Here is a 12,201-nt window from a genome sequence, read left to right on the forward strand (position 1 = left end):
GAAGGAGCACTGAAAGGTGAAAATTGCTCTGGTGGTCAGGGGGTAAAACCCCTCAGTGGTGAAGTGGTTAAAGTTGGTTTGTGCTGCTTACCCCTTGTTTTTTGTTTATAATTTTCCCTTGTGAGCCTGCATAACCACGCCCACCTCTAGCACAGTTAAGGTAGCCATACACTGGTCGATTCTGTCAGCGTTTGCACAACGATTTCACAGCAGATTCGATCACAGTGATCGAATCTGCTGTATATCGGCGGGAAAATCGTTTGGTGTATGGACCCCTTTAAGCATATAAATGAGTGGATTGCACATATTCAGAGAGTTCATTTGGTTGCCAGTGGAAGGTGAGGTGTTTTTAATTTCCTTTTCTCCCATTTAGTTGACTCTTGGGTTTTTGGATTAGTTCCCACTAGGCTGCTGATAAAAAAACTAGCATTGCATGGTTAGAGTAGGACTCACCAGATCGGGGACACATTGGCGCAGTTGGTGAGCTTAAAGTGAACCTTAAGCCAGAAAAAAAAAAGAGTTTTACTCACCTGGGGCTTCTACCAGCCCCTTGCAGCCATCCTGTGCCCTCACAGCCACTCACTAATCCTCTGGTCCCGCGCTGCCAGCTAGTCTCGTTTTTGCCGACAGGCCCGTCAGGCAGCGGGGGACCAGAGGATTAGTGAGTGGCTGCGAGGGCACAGGACTGCTGCAGGGGGCTGGTAGAAGCCCCAGGTGAGTAAAACTCATTTTTTTTTCCTGGCTTAAGTGTCTCTTTAACCAAGAGCCCCTGTCACTGTTTTCCTGTTATGTGCTGCAGCCCCTCTGTATTTATACATTTATTGCCTAGGCTAACAGTAAAAAATAAAATAAAACATGTACTGATATGTGTCTAGTAAAATTGATGTATTCTTATACTTATTCTCATTTTTATTTTTCAACAGGAAAAAAATTGGTTCCACTTCCTGTGATGGGATGAAAGTAAATAATTATTTAAGCCTGGGACCCACTAGCAGCACATTTCTACGGGCTTGTTCATACTGTGAGCTTTTTCGATTATTTTTAAGCACTGACGATTTTATAAATCGCTTCAGAAGCACCTCTACAATGTTGCCCATGTAAGTGTTCTCACGTGAGAGATGAGCTTTCTTTCCAATCGCAACCGCGGCTCCTGCTCCTTAACAAAGCGCAAATTCAAACTCTAAGGGCTTGATTCACTAAACCGTGATAGCTCATATTGCAGCCAATTTCACGCGCATTTTCGTGTTTGCGTGCAATTGCAAATTGGAACGCTTAAACACGATCGTTTTTGCGCAAAAACGGCCATGATAGGAGTTATCACGGTTTAGTGATAAAATCGAGTGCAAAGGCGAAAATTCCTGATTGCAAGCGATAATTCGCGATTGCGCACGCAAATCACTCTAAGGGCTTGATTCACTAAACCGTGATAACTCATATCACGGCCGTTTTTGTGCGCATTTTCACATTTGCGCGCAATCGCAAATTTTCACACGAAAAGGCTGTGATATGTGTTGTCACGGTTTAGTGATTAAATCGCACGCAATTGCGAACATTTGATACACTGAGCAGGGACGCTGGCCAGCACCATTGTTTCAATCCATTGTAGGGAATATCTTAATAAAGAGTAAACGCCTTGCTGAGAATCCCCTATGAAGAGATGGACTAGTCCAAAACCTGTCACTTCTGTCAGATTTCTACTACCTACTGTAAGTGGAGAAACATAGGAGAAAAATAATTTATGACTTATTTTACTCTTGAAAAAAACATACTTTTTATTTGTCTATGTTTGCACATATTTTACATTTTCAATTTTTCGCCGTAGTGCCCCTTTAATGATGTAAATAGGTAAGAGCCTCCCATTTGACGGTTGGTGTTAGGTTTCGCAACATTATGGGCCCAAAGAATGAGGTCATCTGACTTCCCGGAACATACTGAATGGGGTACAGTCAAAAATGGCGCCTGTGAGAAGTGGCGCGGGGTGATGCCGATAATGTCATCTTGCTACTAAACTTATTTAACGTTTCAGAAATGTCCTAATAACTTTAGTAATAAGATGTCATTAGCGGCATCTCTCATACATTACCTGGTCCCGGCGATCCAGTCTTCTCTCCACTTCCTGTTTAGTTTGTAAGAGTCCTGCAGCCAGCCAATCACCATGCGGGACTGAAGCCGAAGTGATTGGCTGGCTGCTGGACTCATTCAAACTAAGTAGGAAGTGGAGAGAAGATGAGATCATCAGGGACCAGGTAATGTATACAAACCCCTCTGCCTGCTTTCACACTGCCTCAAAGCCCCCTGCCTCTTTCACACTAAACCCTCCCTCTGACTAAGCCCGGAATACGCTCCCCGGCTGGCTAACACTAACCCTCCTGCCTCCGGCAAGCAATGTTATAAAACGATATATAATGGTTTTTGCCATGCACCATTTATAAACACTAATGCCGCTAAATATCGTTTATAATGTAATTCAATGCGGCGCCATGTTTATACCGTCGGCACTGTGCGCCATTTTTATCTGACCCTCCCCTTCTGAATGAGGGATTCAGTAGGCGCTGTGTCTTACCATAGGCGCTATGTTACACAGGTAAACTCCCTGGGCTCAGTGTTCAGGGCCCACGCCCCTAAAAATCTTGTCTAATGCCCTGATCCTTCCAAATTGTTTAACAGCCAGCTTCAGGATCTCATAGGCATGGCCAAGCAGGATGCTGCACAGGAACGATCCCTGTGCCAGATTTATCAGTAATGATGGGCTCCGGTGATGCAGAGTGATTTGTATCACCCGACACTATCAATGTAATCCCAGATCTCTAGGGATGCTGGAGGACGAACATTTTTTTTTTTTACAAGCATCAAAACAGAAAGGATTCCAATGGTGACACTACCTAACTATATTTTGGCGACAAAAAGGCTATTTATTTCTTTGTGGGGACATGCTGCTTATTTTTCTATAGTGGATACTGTGAATAATTATGATACTTTGACATGGTGCCTAATTTTGGTACACTCTGAATAATTATGGCGCTTCATGCTGCCTCATGATATTCATCATCGTCATAGGATGCTGTCTAATTATGTTGCTTAGGGTTATACATTCCCTTATTATGTTATTTGGGGGGACATGCTGCCTAATTATGCCATTTGGTGATACATGGTGCCTGGTTATATGGGGGGGGGGGCACACTGCTAATGTTGTTGTTTTGAAGGTGCACGTTGCCTAATTAAGTGATTGGAAAAGCTGCCTATTTATGTTATTTGGAGGACATTTCAAGTATACTGCCAATGTATGCTCTTAAGAGGTTGTTGTTGGGGAAAACATTACATATACTGTCTATTGCGTTATGCCTCAAATAGTTGTTTGTACAGTTGTTAGAACCTAAAACTTGTGTTCAAGAATAGGGTGGCGTTATCCCAAATTTTGCTGAGGTGGACCATGCTAATTTCTAGGTTACTATGCATTATTTGGTCACACCCACAATCTGCCAGGCTGGCTTTTTGGCATATTGCAGAAATGCACCCTGTAGGTATTTAGAGAGGTTAGCCAGTCTAATTCCCCCTCATCTGTAACTAATCACAAGTTGCAAATTGAGCTCTCCTGTGTGTCACCTGACTGCCATGGCAGGTAAGGCAGATAAGATCATTTGAGAACACAGGATGTTAACAATATGTCTGCTCCCATGGAAACAGGAAGTAGAAACAAATCCTGCAATAAATCTGCAGTGTATCAGCTGTAAAAAAAGAAATGTTTTTCTTTAAAGGTTATCATGCTGTTGCATTACTTTTAGAGCAGAGAGGAAGTCCTGAGTTCAGGTCCGCTTTAAGACCTTTTTTTTTTCTCAGACTAATAGCGCATTCAAGATCCACTGTCAGTCCCATTTCATCTCAGCCTCTATAACTTCAGGCTATAGTTATAGGATCACCAGAATATGCAGCCACTTGACTTCTTTCGGAATGTGCCATATCAACTTTTTGAAGTGCATCTTTCAGCGTTGATGATAAAAAGCAATGCTGACAACACATCCCATTGTCTGTCTTCATTATTCACTTCAAATGGATCTGTCTTTTTATCAACGTCCTAAGCCATGGCTCCTGCAACAATATATGCCAATTCCATGTAACTGTAAACATCCCCAAATTATTTCTCATACTATTTCTATGGACCTGTCATGATCGGTGTCAGCACGCAGAGAGAATCTGATTATTGGCGATCTGCAGTATCACCAAGAATGCAGATATATACCCGATTATTGATAATCTGCAGTATCACCGATAATCCGATATATTGCTAATCTCTGGACACCAGCAAAAGAACACAATAAAGACAGTAAAATATCAGAGAGTGTGGAAATGTCCACCACATGGCAATTCCTCAGAGGTGTGGTTACCTCTGAATGGGAACCCCGTGAGTGAGATCCTCTAACCAGGCTGAGTGAGGAATCTCGACCCCTAGCAGTAATCGTCTGCTTGGGGCAGGCGTCTCGGAGAGACAAGCCTCAGAGATAACCATCCAGTGGGAGACGTTCCACTGAAGGGAGAAAGGTCAGACAGGCAAGGGTTTGGCAACAGAGATGACGGCGGCAGTACAGGAGCGGAAGTCAGAAGAGTAATCGGTAAACAGGCAGAGGTCGGCAACAAGGATCAGATAGGCAAAGGTACAAGATCAGCAAGAGATAGAGTAGTCGGGATAGCAAGAGTCAAAACACAGATCAATATACAACAATATTCCTAAGCTAAGGTGTGAAATTCTTAGTATCAACACCAGGGAACTGCACTAAGGTCTGAGCGCTAACACAGAATGTATTCACGACAGCAGACAGTGAACAAATGACATCTATGGGCTTAAATGCAGAAGCCCTGTTCCACCAGCCCGCCCAGGGGGCTGGAACCAAGGTCAGCCTGTGATTGGTTGGCTGAGGTCAGCTGATCACCGGATGTCCTGCCGGCTTGCGCGCGTGCGCATGACCCTCTGCCTCTGCACATCAGTGAGGCCAGGTCCCCGGTCAGCTCACGCTCGCGCACGGAAGTCCGCCGGCTGGATTGCGGGGCCCGCCGCCATATCGTCAGGCGCGGTGGCGACTGCCCTGCTCTGTGCCGGCGGCTCCGTATGCGAGTCGGAAGCCGCCAGCTGGGAAGCGGAGGCCGCCGCTATGCTGCCCTGCGCGGCGGCGGCCCCGCTATTCCTGACAGTACCCCCCCCTTGAGGAGTGGACTCCGGACACTTCCTACCTGGCTTCTCAGGATGTAACTGATGGAACCTCTTTTTTAATTTCTCAGCGTGCATGCGACTCTCTGGGACCCAAGATCTGTCCTCCACCCCATACCCTTTCCAATGGACCAGATACTGTACGGAATTCTATACCAGCTGGGAATCCAAAATTCTCCCAACCTCGTACTCAGTCTGGCCCTCCACTACCACTGGGGGGGGGGGGGGGGAGGAATCCACATACACTGCTGGTTTCAACAAGGAAACATGGAATGATCTCCCGCCTCTCATGCTGGCTGGGAGATCAATCACATACGAGACCTCATTGATCTTTTTGGCCACCGGATAAGGCCCTATGAACTTGGGCCCCAACTTGGTGGATGGCTGTCTGAGTGCCAAATGTCTTGTTGACACCCACACCATGTCTCCAGGAGAAAAGTGCCACTCAACAGACCGTTTGTCAGCCTGTCTCTTTTGATTCTGGAAGGCTACTCCCAAATTCTCCTTTACTTGTCCCCAAAGTTTCTTTAAAACCTTCTGCCAATCTTCCAGGGCTGGGAAGGGAGAGGAACACACCGGCAATGGGGAAAATTTAGGATACCTCCCTGACACCACCTGAAAAGGGGACAAGCCTGTTGAAGCACTTTTCAGGTTGTTGTGTGCAAACTCAGCAAAGGGTAAAAATTTAACCCACTCCGTTTGTGCATCTGCCACATAGCACCTCAGGAATTGTTCCAGTGACTGATTAACCCTTTCGGTCTTCCCATTAGTCTGTGGGTGATACCCAGACGAGAAGGACAGGTTCATACCCAAATATGGCAAAAAGCCCTCCAAAATTTTGATACAAATTGGACTCCTCTATCCGACACCACATCATCTGGAATCCCATGTAATCGGAAGACGTGCTGTATGAAGAGGTCGGCTAAGTCTTGAGCTGATGGAAATCCTTTAAGAGGAACAAAGTGGGCCATCTTGCTGAACCTGTCCACGATCACCCATATCACAGTCATACCTTCCGACTTGGGAAGCTCGCCAATGAAGTCCATGGACAGGTGGGTCCATGGTTCGCTTGGAACTGGCAAGGGTTTAAGGTACCCACTGGAGCCTGGCGAGACGGTTTACTCCTGGCACACACCACACACTCTCTGACGAATTCCCTGCAATCAGATGCCAATGAAGGCCACCAAACACACCTTGTGAGTAGATCTAGAGTGCGGGTGACCCCTGGGTGACCTGTGTTCTTATGGGCATGGAATAGCTGCATGATTTGCAAACGGAACGGGAGTGGAACAAAGAGAACCCCTTCCGGTTTCCCTTCTGGGGTATCTAGCTGGTGAAGCGCCAGTGTGACTGCCCAGTCCTCCCAGGTTTCAGTGGCTGCCAGCACCACCTTGTGTGGTACAATGCTCTCGGGGAGTGCGGGCTGAGCTGTCTCTGGTTCAAAACATCTGGAGAGAGCGTCCACTTTAATGTTCTTGGAACCTGCAGTGTACGTGATAACAAATCTAAAAAGCGAGAAAAATAAGGACCAGCGGGCCTGACGAGGAGTGAGCCTCTTAGCCCCTTCAATGTACTCCAGGTTCTTATGGTCAGTATATACAGTAATGGTGTGTTCTGCACCTTCCAGCCAATGGCGCCATTCCTGGAAGGCTAACTTGATGGCCAACAGTTCCCTGTTGCCCACATCGTAGTTTCTCTCAGCAGGAGAAAACCTGCGTGAGAAATAGGCACAAGGATGTGTCTTGCCCTGCAGACCTGAGCGCTGAGACAGCACAGCCCCCACCCCGATCTCTGAGGCATCTACCTCTACTATGAAGGGAAGAGCGATGTTAACATGTCTCAGTGTGGGAGCTGAGCAAAACAGTTTCTTCAGGGTATTGAATGCGGCCTGGGCCTCCGATGACCACTGATAAGGGTCAGCCCCTTTCTTGGTTAGACTAGTAAGGGGGCTACTAATGAAGAAAATCCCTTAATAAATCTCCGTGTGAGGATCCGCGTGGCTGCCTGCGCAGGCAGGCAGCCTTTTGACCACTGTTCAGGTCTGCATTCTGCAGGTCTCTGGAAGAGAGACCTTTTGTCAGTTGTGCAGCTTGCTGCTGAGGAATTTGCATATGTTTGTCATGCAGATTGCCTAGCCACATCCCTTGTGGGCTTGCTCTATAAAGAGCTATGTTTCCCACAGTAAGTGGCTGGTCATAAGAGTTAGTTCCTGTGGAACACTCGCCTGGAGTGGCAGCCTTGTTCTTTGTTTGAAGATTAGCCTAGAGTAATTCCTGGGACTGCACTAGGCAGGTTTCCCTAGTGCAGTTAGGATTGCATTATTTGTATTGCCTGTTCTGTCTGTCTGTGGGGTGCTAACCAGAGCAGCGGTTGTTACTGGTAGGCCCCTCTGTTCTGTTGTTGCCTTACTTGGATCGCACTTGCTCTGACGGAAAGAGCAGTGGCTCTTACGTATACCTGTTTTTGTGTGTCTGTCTTGTCTGCTACGAACGCTTGCTGGAGGCTCGGTGAGGTAACCGTTAAGCAAGCGCTCGCATCCTCTGTTTTATGTTTGTCTGTCGGTGGTTAGTTAGGCGTGCTTGTCCCTGTTGTGCTTATCATGCGGGGTCCACGCATAAACGCGTGCACTGTTGCGAATGAGTGCGGTGTTCGCGTTTAGTTAGCGTTTGTTAGTTCCCTTATCTCCTCATTGTATGATTTGCTGTGCCTTTGCTACTCTCGTGCTCTGCCTTGCTGTAGCCTTGTGTCACCTCTGGCAATCGCCTCTCCCACGATTGCGTTCCTACTTCATATCTGCTGTTGTGTATGCACCGTCGCGGGTTGGCGACTAGTTTGGTGCACACACATACATGCTGTCCCTTTGCTCAATCTCTTTTAGGGCTATCTTGCCCTGCGCTTCTTCCCTTCGTGCAATTCCTGTCTGGCGTGTGTGGCAAGGCAGAGGAGCTGTTCCTCTGCACTCCACAGCTCCCCCTGTCGACAGGAATTTCCCTCTACAGGTGCATTGCACCTTTTGCTAGGTTCCCGCAAATTATACACTTGTGGAGGATTTCCGCAGTGTCAGCGCACGTCTTGTGCGCTGATCACGGAGGGAATTCCACAATCGTTACACTCCGGTAGTAGTTAGCAAAACCGAGAAATCTCTGAAGTGCCTTTAAACCCTCCGTTTGCGGCCACTCTAGGACAGCCGAAACCTTTTCTGGGTCCATAGAGAGCCCTGACGTTGAGATGATGTATCCCAGAAAAGGAATTTGAGTGACCTCAAAAAGGCATTTCTCTAGTTTTGCATACAGTAGGTTTTGTCTCAACCTCTTCAACACGTATTTGACATGTTTGCGATGTTCCACGAGGTTTGGAGAGAAAATCAATATGTCATCGAGATATACCACAACAAACTTCCCCAACACCTCCCTGAAGACCTCTTTAATCAAGTCCTGGAAGACGGCCGGGGTGTTACACAACCCGAAGGGCATAACCAGATACTCGTAATGCCCGTCGGGTGTATTGAAGGCCGTCTTTCATTCGTCACCAGCCCTAATGCGCACCAGGTTGTATGCCCCACGTAGGTCCAATTTTTTAAAAATAGTTGCATTGGTAATCTGGCCAAAGAGATCCTCTATCAGAGGTAATGGATAGCCATTCTTGATGGTGATCTTGTTTAGCCCTCGGTAGTCAAGGCCACCATCTTTCTTTTTAACGAAAAAAAACCCCGGCCGGTGACCGAGAAGGGCGGATGAACCCCTTTGCCAGGTTCTCCGTAATGTACTCTCGCTTTGCCTGTTTCTCCGGACCGGAAAGATTATAAAGATGACCCCTAGGAGGCATACAACCAGATCTTAGGTCGATAGGACAGTCGAAACTCCGATGTGGTGGGAGTTAATCTAGGACAAAACACATCCGCAAACTCAGCGTGATGAGCGGGTATCCCCTTGACCTCTACCTTGACAGAACACATGGAAATCCTTCCCAAACAATGGGTATGGCAATAAGGTGACCAGCTGAGTAACTGACCTGAGGCCCAATCTATCTGTGGGGAATGGAGCTGTAACCAGGGCATGCCAAGAATAACGGTGGAGGTTGCCATGTGCAAAACAAGAAACTGTGTAGACTCTCCTTATGTAGAACCCCTATAGTACATGACAACCTTGGGGTCTGAGAGAGAGGTGATCTACACTGTAAAGGAGAGTCATCTACTGCGGTGACGACTATTTGTCGGTCTAAGGCTGTAAGGGAACCCCCAGTCCTTTCACAAATTCGTAATCTATAAAATTGGTTGCGGACCCAGAGTCCACAAAAGCTTCAGTACAAACAGAAAAATTCCCCCAGGAAATGGAACACGGGAGAAGTAACCGATTATTCTGACTTAGAGGTAAGTTCTGTGCATCTAGGGTATTACCTCTAACTACACCTAGACAGCAGCGTTTCCCGATTTCCTGGGACAGTTTTGAGCAATATGACCCTGCTCTGCACAATATAAACAAAGGTTCTCTGCCCTTCTACGCTCTTTCTTGGCTCGAGTCAACCGAGAATGTCCGATTTGCATCGGTTCATTGGTAGCATGAGCAGGTGATGAGGACGCATAAGAAAAAACTCTCACTGCATTCCTGCCTCTCGATTGGTGCTGATAGCGCAATCTACGGTCCGCCCGTATCACCAAAGAAATGGTGTCATCCACGGACTTGGGCTCTGGGTGTCCCAACATTAATTCAGATACTGCGTCTGATAGGCCTGACAGGAAACAGTCTAACAAGGCATAAGACCCCCACCTAGATGACACAGCCCACTTTCTGAACTTTGCAGCGTAAACCTCGACCGTGTCTCGACCCTGCCTGAGAGTCTTGAGCTTCCTCTCGGCAGTGATCGAGGCATCCGGATCATCATAAATTATAGCCATTGATTTGAAAAATTCCTCAACTGACGAGAGAGCCGTATCCTCGGGTGGAAGACCATATGCCCAGGTTTGAGAAATCCCTGGACAATAAGGTCTTAATAAAAGTCACCCTCTGCTGCTCAGAACCTGACTGGGTAGGTCGTAACTCGAAATAAGATAAAACCCGGTTACGAAAATTCTGGAAGTCAGATCTTTGCCCTGAAAACTTCTCGGGCACTGACATGCGGAGATCTGTGACCGGAGGGGATTGCACTGTAGCCACAGTCGTCTGCAAGACCCGTACAGACCCAGCCAACTGATTGATCTGAGTCTGTTGTGTATTAACCACCTCGATGAGGTTATTAAGCGAGGTGGTTAGAGCCTCGATCTGACTGCGTAGTGCTTCCATACCAATGGTCTGCTGTTCTGTCATGATCGGTCAGCACGCAGAGAGAATCTGATTATTGGCGATCTGCAGTATCACCAAGAATGCAGATGTATACCTGATTATTGATGATCTGCAGTATCACCGATAATCCGATATATTGCTAACCTCTGGACACCAGCAAAAGAACACAATAAAGACAGTAATATATCAGAAAGTGTGGAAATGTCCACCACACGGCAATTCCTCAGAGGTGTGGTTACCTCTGAATGGGAACCCCGTGAGTGAGATCCTCTAACCAGGCTGAGTGAGGAATCTCGACCCCCAGCAGTAATCGTCTGCTTGGGGCAGGCGTCTCGGAGAGGCAAGCCTCAGAGATAACCCTCCAGTGGGAGACGTTCCACTGAAGGGAGAAGGTCAGACAGGCAAGGGTTCGGCAACAGAGATGACGGCGGCAGTACAGGAGCGGAAGGCAGAAGAGTAATCGGTAAACAGGCAGAGGTCGGCAACAAGGATCAGATAGGCAAAGGTACAAGATCAGCAAGAGATAGAGTAGTCAGGGATAGCAAGAGTCAAAACACAGATCAATATACAACAATATTCCTAAGCTAAGGTGTGAAATCCTTAGTATCAACACCAGGGAACTGCACTAAGGTCTGAGCACTAACACAGAATGTATTCACGACAGCAGACAGTGAGCAAATTACATCTATGGGCTTAATTGCAGAAGCCCTGTTCCACCAGCCCACCCAGGAGGCTGGAACCAAGGTCAGCCTGTGATTGGTTGGCTGAGGTCAGCTGATCACCGGATCAGCTGACCCGTCTACGGAGAAGGTAAACGTCCTGCCGCCTCGCGCGCGTGCGCATGACCCTCTGCCTCTGCACATCAGTGAGGCCAGGTCTCCGGTCAGCGCACGCTCGCGCACGGAAGTCCGCCGGCTGGATTGCGGGGCCCGCCGCCATATCGTCAGGCGCGGCGGCGACTGCCCTGCTCTGTGCCGGTGGCTCCGTATGCTAGTCGGAAGCCGCCGGCTGGGAAGCGGTGGCCGCCGCCATGCTGCCCTGCGCGGCGGCGGCCCCGCTATTCCTCACAGGACCATTTTCACATTTTTGCATAAATATATTAAAGAAAACCTGAGCTGAAAATTAGAAGTCAAAATAAACATACACAAGTCATACTTACCTCCCGTGTAGTCTACTCCTCAATCTCTTTCTCCTCTCCTGCGTCCTGTTTCTCCACTCTGATCAAGGGAATTCTCTGTCCTCCATTTTGAAAATGGCTGTTACCCCATAATAGCTTTCTGGTCAGCACACTATTAAACTGTAACATCGCCCACACGAGCCATAGGGAAACATGGACATTACCTGGCACATCAGTTGTCCTCTCAGCTATAACTGACAGCAACTGATTTATAACTGACAGCAACTGATATATTTCAGTTCTGACAAAATGTTGTTAGAACTGGAAGGAATTATTGTCAGAAGAAAATGGTGAGCGTCTGAGATGGCAAGGTAATAACTAATGTTCATCTAAAGTTACCTTAATGTGTTTATTTGAAATAATTTTACTCAGTACAGGTTCCCTTTAAAGACTATGGGCATGAGAAAGTTATATTTCTGCATTATTATTAATTATTTATTAATTTTGCAATGGTCTTAAAATTGCACATTATAACTTTGCATCATAATTCCAAATTTCGCTGTAAAATGACTACTAATTTGATCTCATCGCTACTAGTGATGATC

The 12,201-nt window shown here is 47.1% G+C and overlaps 1 long non-coding RNA gene across 1 annotated transcript in view; it reads left to right on the forward strand.

The window, feature by feature from the left end:
* LOC137517878 (uncharacterized) overlaps positions 1-12,201 on the forward strand; it is a 122,241-nt gene that overhangs the window by 32,764 nt on the left and 77,276 nt on the right. Inside the window, exon 2 of the long non-coding RNA XR_011020700.1 lies at positions 924-1,021. This is a non-coding gene — a long non-coding RNA (uncharacterized lncRNA). The remainder of the gene's footprint in view (positions 1-923; positions 1,022-12,201) is intronic.

Source organism: Hyperolius riggenbachi, chromosome 5, assembly GCF_040937935.1.
Source record: "Hyperolius riggenbachi isolate aHypRig1 chromosome 5, aHypRig1.pri, whole genome shotgun sequence".
NCBI lineage: Eukaryota > Metazoa > Chordata > Amphibia > Anura > Hyperoliidae > Hyperolius > Hyperolius riggenbachi.